Below are 12,790 nucleotides of genomic sequence, written 5' to 3'. Positions count from 1 at the left end.
TTTAGGGCTCAATGTTTAGTGTTTTAGGTTCAAATATTAGAGTTTAGGGCTCATGCCTTATGGCTTAGAGTTTAGGGTTCAACGTTAAGGCTTAAAGGTTAAGATTTAAAGTTTAGTGTTAAGATTTAAGATTTAGGATTTAGAGTTAAAACTTAAGACTTATGATTTAGGGTATAAATTTTTTAATATTTTAACTATTTTTTAAACTAATAATCAGGTTCGGTTTTATTAAAATAAATTTGATAATACAAAAAATAAATTTGGAAAAACAAAACATAAAGGAGCTCATATATAAGACATGGACCAAACAAAACCGATAAAATAAAGGGAAAACTAACCAAGCCTAAAAGCATAATAACCCGAAAAAAAAAGGCCCAAAGTTAAATTATGGCCCGAATAAAACACAACAAAAAATAAAATCAGAAGTCACTAGAATTGCATTGACCACATCATTTCTCTTGCCAATCTAAAAACTGCTCTGTTGCCGTCTTGTCTCTTCATCTGAGATTTCTTCATTAAGACGCTTCCATATTCCCAAGGGGGTGTTCTCCATCAAATCCATTCATATCCCTTTTCAAACTCCCCCATTTTATTTTCTTCTTCGAAACTTCAATTTGGTTCTCTCACCTTATCCCTTTCCTCTTGCTCCGCTGCAGATTCTGGAACGCTTCCTATCAGGTAGGTTTCCTTCTTGTTCCTCAACGTTTCATTTGCTAAAATATGCGCTAAGTTGTTTTCTGTTCTTGGGATATATTCAAATCGGCATTCCCTAGTTTTTAATAGTAACTGATGAATATCATGGATATAAGCACCTACCAAAGATTTATCTGAGCTTCTCCCTTTTCACTTTTTTATTATTGATAATGAATCTACTTCAATGATGGTTTTTTCCCATTGCATTTCAATACCGATCTGAGTCGCTTTCAGTTACGCGAGTGCTTCAACAGCGAAAGTTATGCAACTCTTTGATGGATCTCTGAACACGATAACAGAACATTTCCTTCACTGTTTCTAGCCACTATCCCCATTGTCGATTGACGCATTCTCCCGTCATATGCTGCATCAAAATTAATCTTCACAATCTGCTCAGGTGGGTGCCTCCACTTTCTAACAGCAAGAGGGATTTGTGGTTTTCTTTTATCAATTTCATTCATATCTGATATGTAACTATTAACGAAACTCGCTATTTCTTTTCCAGATTTACTAGCCTTCTTATGCACTTTAGCGTTCCTGTCTCCCCAGATTGCCCATAATGCACAGCAAAGAATCCTACACTGGAATGGAGAGCTCTGCAAAAATAACCAGGTTAGCCACTGTAAAAACCCCTAGTGAGTTTCTTGTAAAAACATCTAGCATGATAACTCTTTTCATACTAAAATTGAAGCAGGACATTCACGGAATAGATGGTCTAGATTCTTTTGTTCCACTTTCACACCGGGGGTATATTGTAGTATTCGATAACTTCCTTTGTAACATGTTAACTCGTCTGGGTAGATAGTTCCACGATATTTTCCAGACTGTAATTTTTATTTTTGGAGGTAGATTGAGAAGCCATAGTTTTTTTATAAAATTCCTTATAGTCGGTTTGTAAAGCGTAAGCTCTAAGATCATCTTCGTTACTTTGTAATAGTTTATAGGCACTACCCATTGTGTACTCTCTCGATGGCTCACCATTCCAAGCTCAAAAATCTTCATGAGGTTCCTCTGCCAACGGAATGCTAAGAATCTTCTCGGCTACTTCCTCCGGAAAGGTAGACTCTATCAACTCATTTTTCCATGTTTTGCTACTTGAATCAATTAACTCAGCAACCTTAAAGTCGTTCAAATTACTAAATGAAGATGCTAATTTGACTTTTTTTTCATCTGGAATCCATAAGTCATTAATAACTGAAATAGTCGTGCCCTTTCCCATCTTCCAGCATAGTCCCTCTTCTAAAGTGCCACTAGCAGCCTAGATGTTTTCCATGTATACGAACTGTTATTACCCAACCACAAGTTTAAAAAGTTAACATTCAGAAAATATTTTGCTTTTAAAACTTTTGCAATTAAGGAATTTGGATTGTTCAAAATTCGCCACCCTTGCTTAGCTAGAAGTGAGACATTAAACTGTGCCATGTTTTTAAAACCCAAGCCACCCTCTTCTTTAGGTCGACACATGTACTTCTAATAACACCAATGAATCCCTCTTTTTCCATGGGCTTTTTGCCACCAGAATTTAGCAAAAATACTTTCTAGTTCTCTACATAGAGAATTTGGCAGAAGAAAACAAGACATAGCATAGGTTGGAATAGCTTGTAGCACTGACTTTATAAATACTTCCTTATCTCCTTGTGATAATACTCTGGTACTCCACCTTTCTATTCGAGTATAAACCTTTTCTTTGAGATATTGAAAAGACTCATTCTTTTGCTTACCAACCGTGTTAGGAAGACCCAAATACTTTTCCAAATTTGTTGAACTTCTTACCCCCAAGATAGACACAACTTCTTTCTTTTCTTCTGAAGTGTTCGAGATAAAAAAGATTGTAGATTTATTGAAATTTACACATTGGTCTGAACATTTTTCGTACTCCTTCAGAATTCCTTTTCACACCATTGCTCCCCTGTTTGATGCTTCCCCAAATAAAATACAATCATTTGTAAAGAGTAAGTGTGAAATTTCTGGACCTTTTTTGCTAGTCTTTGCATCTTTTAGCAAGCCGTCCTTCATTGCCAATCTCATCAAAGATGATTGTCCCTCATTACAAAATAGAAAAAGGAAAGGACTTAGAAGGTCTCTTTGACATAAGCCCCTAGTTGCTTGAAATTTTCTTCCTCTTACTCTATTTGTATTGACTGTATACGATGTAGGGGTAATGCATTTCATAATTAGCTCCACCCATTCTTTTGAAAAACTCATTCTCAACATGATTTCTTTAAGAAAATCGCATTCAACCCTATCATAGGCTTTGCTCATGTCCAACTTAATTGCCATATATCATTTCTTCCCTGTACACTTTTGTTGTAACATATGCAAGACCTTATAAGCTAGTAGCACATAATCAAAAATTAACATTATAAAAATTAACTTTTCAGGGACAAAAGTGCTTTGGGCCTCATCAATGCATCTCCCAATTACTACTTGAAGTCAAGTTGCAATTGTCTTTGCCACCACTTTATATAGGATAAAACACAAACTAATCGGTCTAAAATTAACTAGATTTTTGAGGCTTTAGGTTTTTGGGATCAGCACAATATCCATTTGGTTGACAGGGCCAAAACGAACATTATTTTAAATTTCCAAACAGAAGTTACTTCTTCACCTACAATATGCAAATACCTCTGAAAGAAAAGTGTTGGAAAACCATAGGTCCTAGTGCATTAGTCGGTCCCATTCCTTTCAAGGCCTCATACACTTCTTCTGCCGTAAAAGTTGACAATAAAGCAATATTTATATTTGGCGAAATATTTTTTTTAATACTCGTTTGGAGATAAGAAAGGTCTCTAACTCCATTTGACATAAACAACTTCTGGAAATATAACGTAGCAGCTTCATTGATCTCTCTTGCTTCAGTAGCCTCTCCTCCTCTATCAAGTTCTAGGCTAGTTATGCTATTATTACGTCTTTGAAAATAGGCAAACCTGTGAAAAAAGGCTGAATTCTTGTCCCTTGCTGTAAGCTAATTTGCCCTTGCCCTTACTTCGTCTTTATCAATTTCCATATTTAGATAAAACTTGTTGAAACCTACTTTTAAATGGGTAGAAAAACAGAAGTTGCCATCAACCTTTTAAAGTGTGATTGGATCACCATATAAAATATTTCGGGGAGTCGGTTACGTACGAAGAAGGGTTGGCACTCTCGTAACGTCTAAAATTGGTATTAAATTGAATAGTTTTGTCTTAATGTCAAAAGCTTGAAAGAATTTAGCAATAAGATTACTTTTAAAATCGTAACAATTTGAGTTAAAAATGAAATTCTTTTGTCCCAAAAGAATGCGAACAATAAAAAATATTAAGCAATATATAAGTAATAAAAATTTTAAAATATATATTATTTAATATAGTAGCTTGATATATTTATAAAAAAGGATGTTAAATATATATAATAACAATATATGTATTAGTTTATAATAAGTTACAAATTTAAATTTTTATACTAATAAATAATAAATAATGAAATAATATATAATAAAAGGAAGATAATATAGGAATAATATATAATAATATATGATATGTAATAAAAATATAAATAAAATATAATGAAATATAATAATATGATAACTATCATATAAAAAGGATAATATATATACTATTATTTAATAATAATTAAAAAATTAAAATTTTACACAATTAATGAATAATAAAATAATACATAATTTATAATAAAAAAATGCAAGGAATAATATATATAGTAAAACATATAATGTATAATAATATTTATAAATAAAATGTATAATAATAAAAATAATATAATGAATAATATATAAATAAAAATAATATATATTATTTTGTATAACTAATATTTATAAAATAAATAATATATAAGGTATTTAATAAATAAATTATGCAAAAATATTTAAAAGGATTAAAATTAAATAAAACTAGTGTTCTAGGGCTAATTTTAAAATAAAAAAAATTTAAGCCTAATTGGAACGCATTCAAAATTACAAGGGACTCACTGGGCAATTTGCCTTAATCTTATAAAACGATGTCGTTCCCATAATAGGCTTTAATAGCCATTAGGACTAGATTGAATTAATCGTAGAAGATTGGGGTTAATTTAAAATAAAAACAAAATAAAATTGTAAAGATTAAAAATGTGGAAGGACTAATTGGGCAATTAGCCCATTTAAATGAAAACACGCGGATCTCATCCAGTTCTTGGGTCAACACACGGTGTCGTTTTGGTACTTATCAGATTAATCAAAAACGACATTGTTTCTATTATGTTATTTAAGTCAATTTTTTGGGTCAAAATTTATTTTAGAAACTGTTTTTTTAAAAAAAAAACTTTGAAACTCTCTGAAATGAGTGGAAAGTGGAAAGGGCAGTTCGGGCTCCGGTTTCTAATTGCTGGGCAACACACCCAAGCGCCACATGCGCCACCGTATGCGGTGGTCAGAAGGTTAAAAACCTTTGCCTTTCCAGGCGAAACACAGGTAACCTCTTCCCTTTTTTAAATACTGATGTTTTTAAAAAAAGAAACAATTCATACATGTAGAACAAGAAGAAGTAAATAAAAAATGTAACTGAATCACCTTTTCCACAATGAAACTGTTCGTCTCCGTTGTGTATATGTGTATATCTATTTATATTTGTAAAATTTGTGTTCTTTTTATTGAATCTGTGTGTATATTCAAAAAAAAAAAATCGTAGTATTACAAAAGATAAAAAAAAAGGGTTTTTATAACCCTCTGTTACATTTTAAGAAAAAATCTTTTGATTTCTTTCCCTGTTTGTTTCTTTGGTTGCTGTGGTTTCTTCTCTTTTTGCAGGTACCAGCGAGGAGGCTAGTAATAAAAAGGCACTGACGATGGCACACCGGCGTTGATTCAGGCGTCGGTCATGGCGTGATACGGAGCTTGGAATCACGACATTAATGGTGGGTCACTGCGAGACGAACAGACGTGTCTGTTGGGGTGCTTACGGCGCTTAGGGTTTCTGAAACCCTAGGCCTTTCTGTCTCCTGTTAACGAAGTGGGCCACTTGTGCCATATGTATTTTGGGCAGCACTTGGGCACTTGGGTTTGAGTGTAATCGGGTACTGGGTAGTGTAGGTTGATTGGGCTTTGGGTCATCAGTTGGGCTATTGGGTTTTGTTAATGGACTGTAAATGGACTTTATTTTAATAAATTTTTATTTTTTTATTTTTTTTATATTTATTTATTTTTAATGGCCCGGCTAAATTTGGGCTATTACAGCTGCCGCTCTTTGCTTGTTACTGTGTAACAGGAATAGAGCAAAGATTACAAAAGGATCAAATTTGCCCGACCTGGCCAAATCTTGAAATCTTGATCATCTTCCTCAAAGGCATTTTGATAGTTTCAGGAATGTCAAATTGGCTATCTTCAACCTGCTTTTTGCAAACTCAAGAATGCCAAATTTGTTATCTCCGACCTACTTTCTGACAATACAGAGACGCTGAATCTGATATCTTTGATCTGCTCTCTGACAATATAGAGATACCAAATCTGTTATTTTCGATCTGCTCTCAGATAATACAGAGACGCCAAATTCGCTATTTTCGATCTACTCTCTGACAATACAGAGGTGCCAAATCTGCTATCTTCGATCTGCTCTCTGACAATACAGAGGTGCCAAATCTGCTATCTTCGATCTGCTCTCTGACAATATAGAGACGTCAAATCTGCTCTCTTCGATCTGCTCTCTGACAATGCAGAGACGTCAAATCTGCTATCTTCGATCTGCTCTCTGATAATACAGAGACGTTAAATCTTCTATGTTCGATCTGCTCTCTGATAATACAGAGACACCAAATCTGTTCTTTTCGATTTGCTTTCTGACAATATAGAGACGCCAAATCTGCTATTTTCGATCTATATTGTCTCTTAAAGGACATAACCTGTAGAATGCATATGCACTCATGCTTGATGATTACAATGCCATGCTTGAAATGAACCAAATGCTCCTAATTATGCAAAATGTTATGAAAATGATTCCTATTTCGGACGTCTTTACTCGTTCATCTATCAAAGTTTCACTCAAAGTATCAATCATACTCCGTTCATGTGTTTTGAATCAAATTAGTCCTATTATACCATTCTCCGAACGTTATGACCCATTTTAGGCGATCCTCTCCTACGATTGAATCGTTTGAATTGTCCAATCATCCTTTGGACTGAAAAACAATTTTCCTTGAGCACTTCTGACCTTTTCTCATGGGAATTCTTCAAACAATTGTTCTGTTTTAGTTTCTTATATTTTCTAGCAATTCCCAGAGTAATATGCAAAACTTCATTTGTAAAAATATTTAGTTCATCAATCATTATTTCAATACAACATACTTTAGAAGATAAATAATCTGATCTTGGGAATAATTAGATAAATCATCAGAGTACAACAAGAAATTAATCCGAAAACATATCTTTGAGAAGAAAAAGAATCTAAAGATAGTAATCAGAACAAAAATTCGATGTTTAACATATCACAGCTTGAGCTTCTGTACACAAATTCCATAAAGACTATTTTGAGTTTAACATGTGTTTAGAAGATCCAAAGTACTTCGTTGATGCCCCGGTATGTAACACACTTCATTTCTTGTCAAATCCGGTGTAGCAAAGTCACCGCATGTTTCTCGAATATTTGAGCAGCTCTTTCTGGTTTTCAACTCAAAATCCCTTTGGTCTCAAGGCGCCCTTTGCGGGTTTTCACCCTGGCCTCTCTATTTTTTTTTTTTAGAAATCTCAAAGCGCCCTTTGTGGGTTTTCACCTTGTTTTTCCTTCTCTTTAGACAAAGTACTTCTTGACTGAGTCTGAATTCACTGGATTGGGTAAACTTTTCCCATCCATTTCTGTTAAAATCAGAGCACCTCCAGAGAAAGCCTTCTTTACAGCATACGACCCTTTCTAATTCGGCATCCATACGATTGAACCCATTCTGCTTCATTTAGCTTTATTTTCGACAAAATTCGAAGAGAAGGTATTTCAACTTCAATGGGTAACACTGCCTCTATCCCATAAACCAACGAGAAAGGAGTTGCCCCAGTAGAGGTTCTGATGGACATTCGGTAAGCTAAGAGTGCAAATGGTAACTTCTCATGCCAATCTCTGTAGGTTTCAGTCATTTTCCCCACTATCTTCCTGATGTTTTTGTTAGCAGCTTCCACTGCCCCATTCATCTTTGGGCTATATGGAGATGAATTATGATGTTTAATCTTGAATTGGCTGCAGACTTCCATAATCGTGCTGTTGTTCAAGTTCAATGCATTGTCTGATATGATCCTCTCAGGCATTCCATACCGACAAACGATCTCCTTTTTCAAGAATCGCCCTACTGCTGACTTAGTGACGCTAGCATAAGAAGCTGCCTCTACCCATTTTGTGAAATAGTCGATGACCACAAAAATGAAACGATGCCCATTTGAAGCTTTTAGTGATATTGGCCCAATGACATCCATGCCCCACATGGAAAATGGCCATGGAAAAGTCATAACATGTAAGGGTGAAGGTGGTACATGGATCTTGTCTCCATATATCTAGCATTTATGACATTTCTTAGCATAACTGATACAATCTCCTTCCATAGTAGACCAATGGTATCCAAACCTCATGATTTGTCTTGCCATCATAAAGCCATTAGCATGTGTACCACAAACTCCTTCATGTACTTCTTCCAAGATTTGTTTAGCTTCTACAACATCAACGCATCTCAAAAGTATCTGATCTTTCCTTCTTTTATAAAGGATATCCCCCTCTAGCATATATTCGCAGGCTAACCTCTTTAAAGTTCTTTTGTCGTTTTCAGTTGCCTTCTCAGGATATTCACGATTTCTCACATACCGTAATATATCTTGATACCACGGATGGTCATCCTTTTCCTCTTCTTCGATGTTACAGCAATGAGTTGGAACCTCCGAAATGCTCATCTGAATTGGTTTCATATCCTCTTGTTTATTTGCTTTAATCATGGAAGCCAATGTCGCTAAAGCGTCCGCCATCTGATTTTCGTCCCGTGGGAGATAACTGAAAGTGACGTTATCAAACTCTTAAAGTAACTCCACAACTACCTTTCGATAATTAATCAATTTGGGGTCCATTGTCTCCCATTCACCTCTAAGCTAGTATATTACCAACGCATAGTCTCCATATACTTCCAGAGTTCTAATTTTTCGCTCTCTGGCCGCTTGAATCCCCATGATGCATGCTTCATACTCAGCCATATTGTTCGTACGGTCAAAATCCAATTTACATGTGAATGGATAATTATCACTATTTGGGGATACCAAGACTGCCCCAATTTCATTTCCTACCGCATTGGATGCGCTGTCAAAGTTCATCTTCCATGGACGTTCTTCAATAGTTGCCACATACATCAACTCCTCATTAGGGAAATCAAAGCTTAATGGCTCATAATCTTCTAGAGCTCTGCTAGCTAGAAATTCTGCTATCGAGCTTCCTTTTATAGCCTTTTGACTTACATAGACTATGTCAAATTCTGAAAGTAATATTTGCCACCTTGCCATTCTTCCATTTAGTGCTGTTGACTCCATCATGTACTTTAATGGATCAAGTTTTGAAATTAGCCAAGTCGTATGATATAACATATATTGCCTCAACCTTCGAGTCGTCCAGATTGAAGCACAACACAATTTCTCAATTGGCGAAATATCTCATTTCACACTCTGTGAATTTCTTGCTGAGGTAGTATATCGCCTTCTCTTTTCTTCCCGACTCGTCATGTTGGCCAAGCACACATCCCATAGAATTACTAAACACTGATAAGTACAGAATTAATGGTCTATCTGGACTAAGCGGAGATAACACTAGAGCATTTAACAAGTATTGCTTAACCTTATCAAAAGCATTCTGGCATTCCTCATCCCAAGTACCTTGGTTGTGTTTTCTAAGGAGGCAAAATATAGGATCACATTTCTCGGTTAATTGCAAAATAAACCGAGCAATATAATTTAATCTTCTAAGAAAACCCCGAACTTCCTTCTGAGTACGTGGTGGAGGAAATTCTCGTATGGCTCTAACCTTGTCTGAGTTAACTTCTATTCCCTTTTCACTGACCACAAAGCCCAGTAACTTCCCCGACCTAGCTCCAAAGATGCATTTTGCCGGATTAAGCTTCAACTGAAATTTCCTTAATCTTAGGAACAACTTCCTTAAGACTTCAATATGCTCCATTTCTGTTCGAGATTTAGCAATCATGTCATCAACATACACCTCAATCTCCTTATGCATCATATCGTGAAATAAGGTCACCATAGCCCTTTGATATGTTGCCCCTGCATTCTTTAGTCCGAAGGGCATTACCTTGTAACAAAAGGTGCCCCATAGTGTTATAAAGGTGGTTTTATCCATGTCCTCAGGATGCATCTTTATATGATTGTACCCTGAGAAGCCATCCATAAAGAAGAACAATGAATATCCCGCTGCATTGTCCACCAAAGTGTCGATGTGCGGTAAGGGAAATGTATCCTTTGGGCTAGCTTTATTCAGATCTCTGTAGTCAACACACATTCGTACCTTCCTATCCTTCTTAGGGGCAGGCACAATGTTGGCCACCCATTCTGAATACTTAACCTCTTGTAGGAATCCACCATCAAACTGCTTTTTAACTTCATCTTTTATTTTCAGCACAATATCAGGCCTCATCCTTCACAATTTTTGTTGGACTGGCTTGCAATCTTGTCTTATGGGGAGGCGATATACTACGATATCAGTATTCAAACCCGACATATCCTCATATGACCATGCAAAGATATCTTTGAATTCCCGTAGTAGCTCAACAAGGCCTTGTCTCGTTTCTTTAGAAATATGTGTGCCAATTTTCACCTTCTTCCCTTCCCCCAAGGCTATATTCTCTATTGCCTTTTTCTCACGGGGTAGGATTTGTTTCTCCTCTTGTTTCACCATTCTCAATAGATCTAGAGACATATTGCAATCCTTGTCGTCTTCAAAATCCTAAAGTCCTTCTAAACACATGTCTTACTCAAAAGAGAATCTAGGATTTGTAATATCAGTGCTCATGTCATTGATATCTAGGGACCTACGGGGTACGAAAGAATGTACAAAGAATAAATGAATTTTTGAAACGTTTTTTTTTTATGTTATGAATAAAATGAAAGAATGTAAAGGTTAAAAGAATATTGAATGGTATAGAATATTCATTTGAATTGATAACAAAAGTTACGTTTTATTGAAATGTAAATATCTGAACATGAGCCTATTTTACAAATGAAATCTTACTACTCCTAGGCTTTAGAGCAATAAGAGTGTTCTGGAAATTACTCTGAAGAATCTTTAAAAACTATAGGAAGTTCCTCTGCAACCCAATTATTCAAAGAGCTTCCCGGTTCGTAAGGGCGAATGCCCTCAAGGTTTCCTCGTTCAGACTCTTCATTATACACGGCATTGATGTAACAACCTCCTTCTTCAAGCAACCTTCCTTTAGGGTCAATTATCCCTCCTGATACAAAGGTTTAGGATATATGGAGGAATGTCATCGATTCCCACTCTATTTCTTTTTCGCTTAAACGCGCCCTTCTCCTTTCTTGACGCTTCTCTATTTCCCTCCTCATTTGCTTTCGATCTGGCCTGAAACCCAAACCAAAATGGTCTTTCTTCTCCTTTAACTCTGGAATTTGAATCCCTCCTTGAAGATATCTTCCCAATCTTTTTCCTGGCAAGGCTCCTATTCTCGTTGTCATTTGCAAACCCATCATTGTAGTTCTGGATATCTTGGGCACCGGCACTTCATTCCCCTCTAAAATGAATGTTGTATTGACGAATTCTAATGAACGGAAAGAGCATTCAATTGCCTCCTCGTTTGCTTCTACATATGGTGCACTACTAGTAACTATCGCTATAATGTCCTCCTCCGCATTTATAGTGACCAACCGTCCATCAGCTACTAACTTCAATTTTTGGTGTAGAGATGAGGGCACCGCTCCTGCCGAATGTATCCAAGGCCTCACCAACAGGCAATTGTAAGAGGGCTTGATGTCCATCACTAAAAAGTCCACCTCATACGTGTTTGGCCCAATCATCAAAGAAATGTCGATTCTTCCCATGACCTTCTTTCCGTGCCATCAAATGCTCTCACTACATTATGGCATGTTTTTATGTGAGAACTATCTACGGACAATCTGTTCAATGTGGATAACGGTAAGGCATTTAATGCTGATCCATTATCAATAAGCACACTTGGCAGTGTATACCACTTACAACGAATGGTGATGTGTAAAGCTTTAGCTGATCCATGCCACCAGGTGGGATTTCATCATCATTGAAATAGATGAAATTGTCAGCACTTATGTTACTAACCAATTGATCCAACTTGTTGACGGATATATCTTTAGTAACATAAGTCTCATTGAGCACCTTCATTAATGCTTCCCGGTGTGCCTCTGAACTTAGAAGCAAAGCCAACACTGATATACGAGCTGGTTGTTTGCGCAATTGTTCAACCATGCTGTACTCACTGTGTTTTAAGAATTTTAAAAATTCTGTGGCTTCTTCTTCCTTCACTGGCTCATTAACTAGTGTCTCGGTCCCTTTTCCTTTGTCTAAAACTTTTACTTTTGCAGGTTCAACTTTGACGCCTTCTGCATCGTAGCGCTTCCTACTACGTGTGTAAAGACCCTCACCTTGAGCTTCCTTAGAAGCACTAGCTATATCCTCATTCTCCAGCATTGACACATGGTAGTTATAATCCAGGGTACCCTCTTGTTATCCTTATAAGGAAAGGAAACAGGTTTATGAATGATGACTTTTGGTACCATTGGTGTTTCAACTTCATTACTTCCTGGTAAAGAAATAATAATCCTCGGCCGGTTTTGATTCTTCGGTGCACCTTTTAATGTGCATATATGTCCCTCATTTGAGCTAGCTTCATAAAATTCTAGCTCTTTATTGTCCATAAAGCTTTGTACCAAGGCCTTAAACTCGTCGCATTCCTGGATCTCGTGCCCCTCTTCAGCATGAAACTCACAGTAGTCCATTGCTCCTTTATTCCTCTCTTTAGAGATTATCATATCTCTTTTCACCATTTCTTCCCAAATTATTTTTATCGGCGTTCTTACCTCGGACACGCCCTCTTTAATCCTTCTGATACCCGTATCCCC

At 36.2% G+C, this 12,790-nt stretch overlaps 1 long non-coding RNA gene across 4 annotated transcripts; it reads left to right on the top strand.

The window, feature by feature from the left end:
- The first annotated feature begins 431 nt into the window (after positions 1-431).
- On the top strand, positions 432-5,845 carry LOC108454167 (uncharacterized). 4 transcript variants are annotated; one of them, XR_008270629.1, is made up of 6 exons: positions 432-678; positions 928-1,090; positions 1,199-1,305; positions 1,388-1,751; positions 5,025-5,137; positions 5,474-5,845. It is a non-coding gene; the product is annotated as an uncharacterized LOC108454167 (long non-coding RNA). The 4 variants fall into 4 exon arrangements; XR_001866676.2 differs by lacking the exon at positions 5,025-5,137; XR_001866674.2 differs by lacking the exons at positions 5,025-5,137; positions 5,474-5,845 and adding an exon at positions 3,075-3,444.
- Positions 5,846-12,790: the final 6,945 nt, after the last annotated feature.

Source organism: Gossypium arboreum, chromosome 9 (assembly GCF_025698485.1).
Source record: "Gossypium arboreum isolate Shixiya-1 chromosome 9, ASM2569848v2, whole genome shotgun sequence".
Taxonomy (NCBI): domain Eukaryota; kingdom Viridiplantae; phylum Streptophyta; class Magnoliopsida; order Malvales; family Malvaceae; genus Gossypium; species Gossypium arboreum.
Note: the sequence above shows the minus strand (reverse complement) of the source record. Positions and strands in the feature narration are given on the sequence as shown.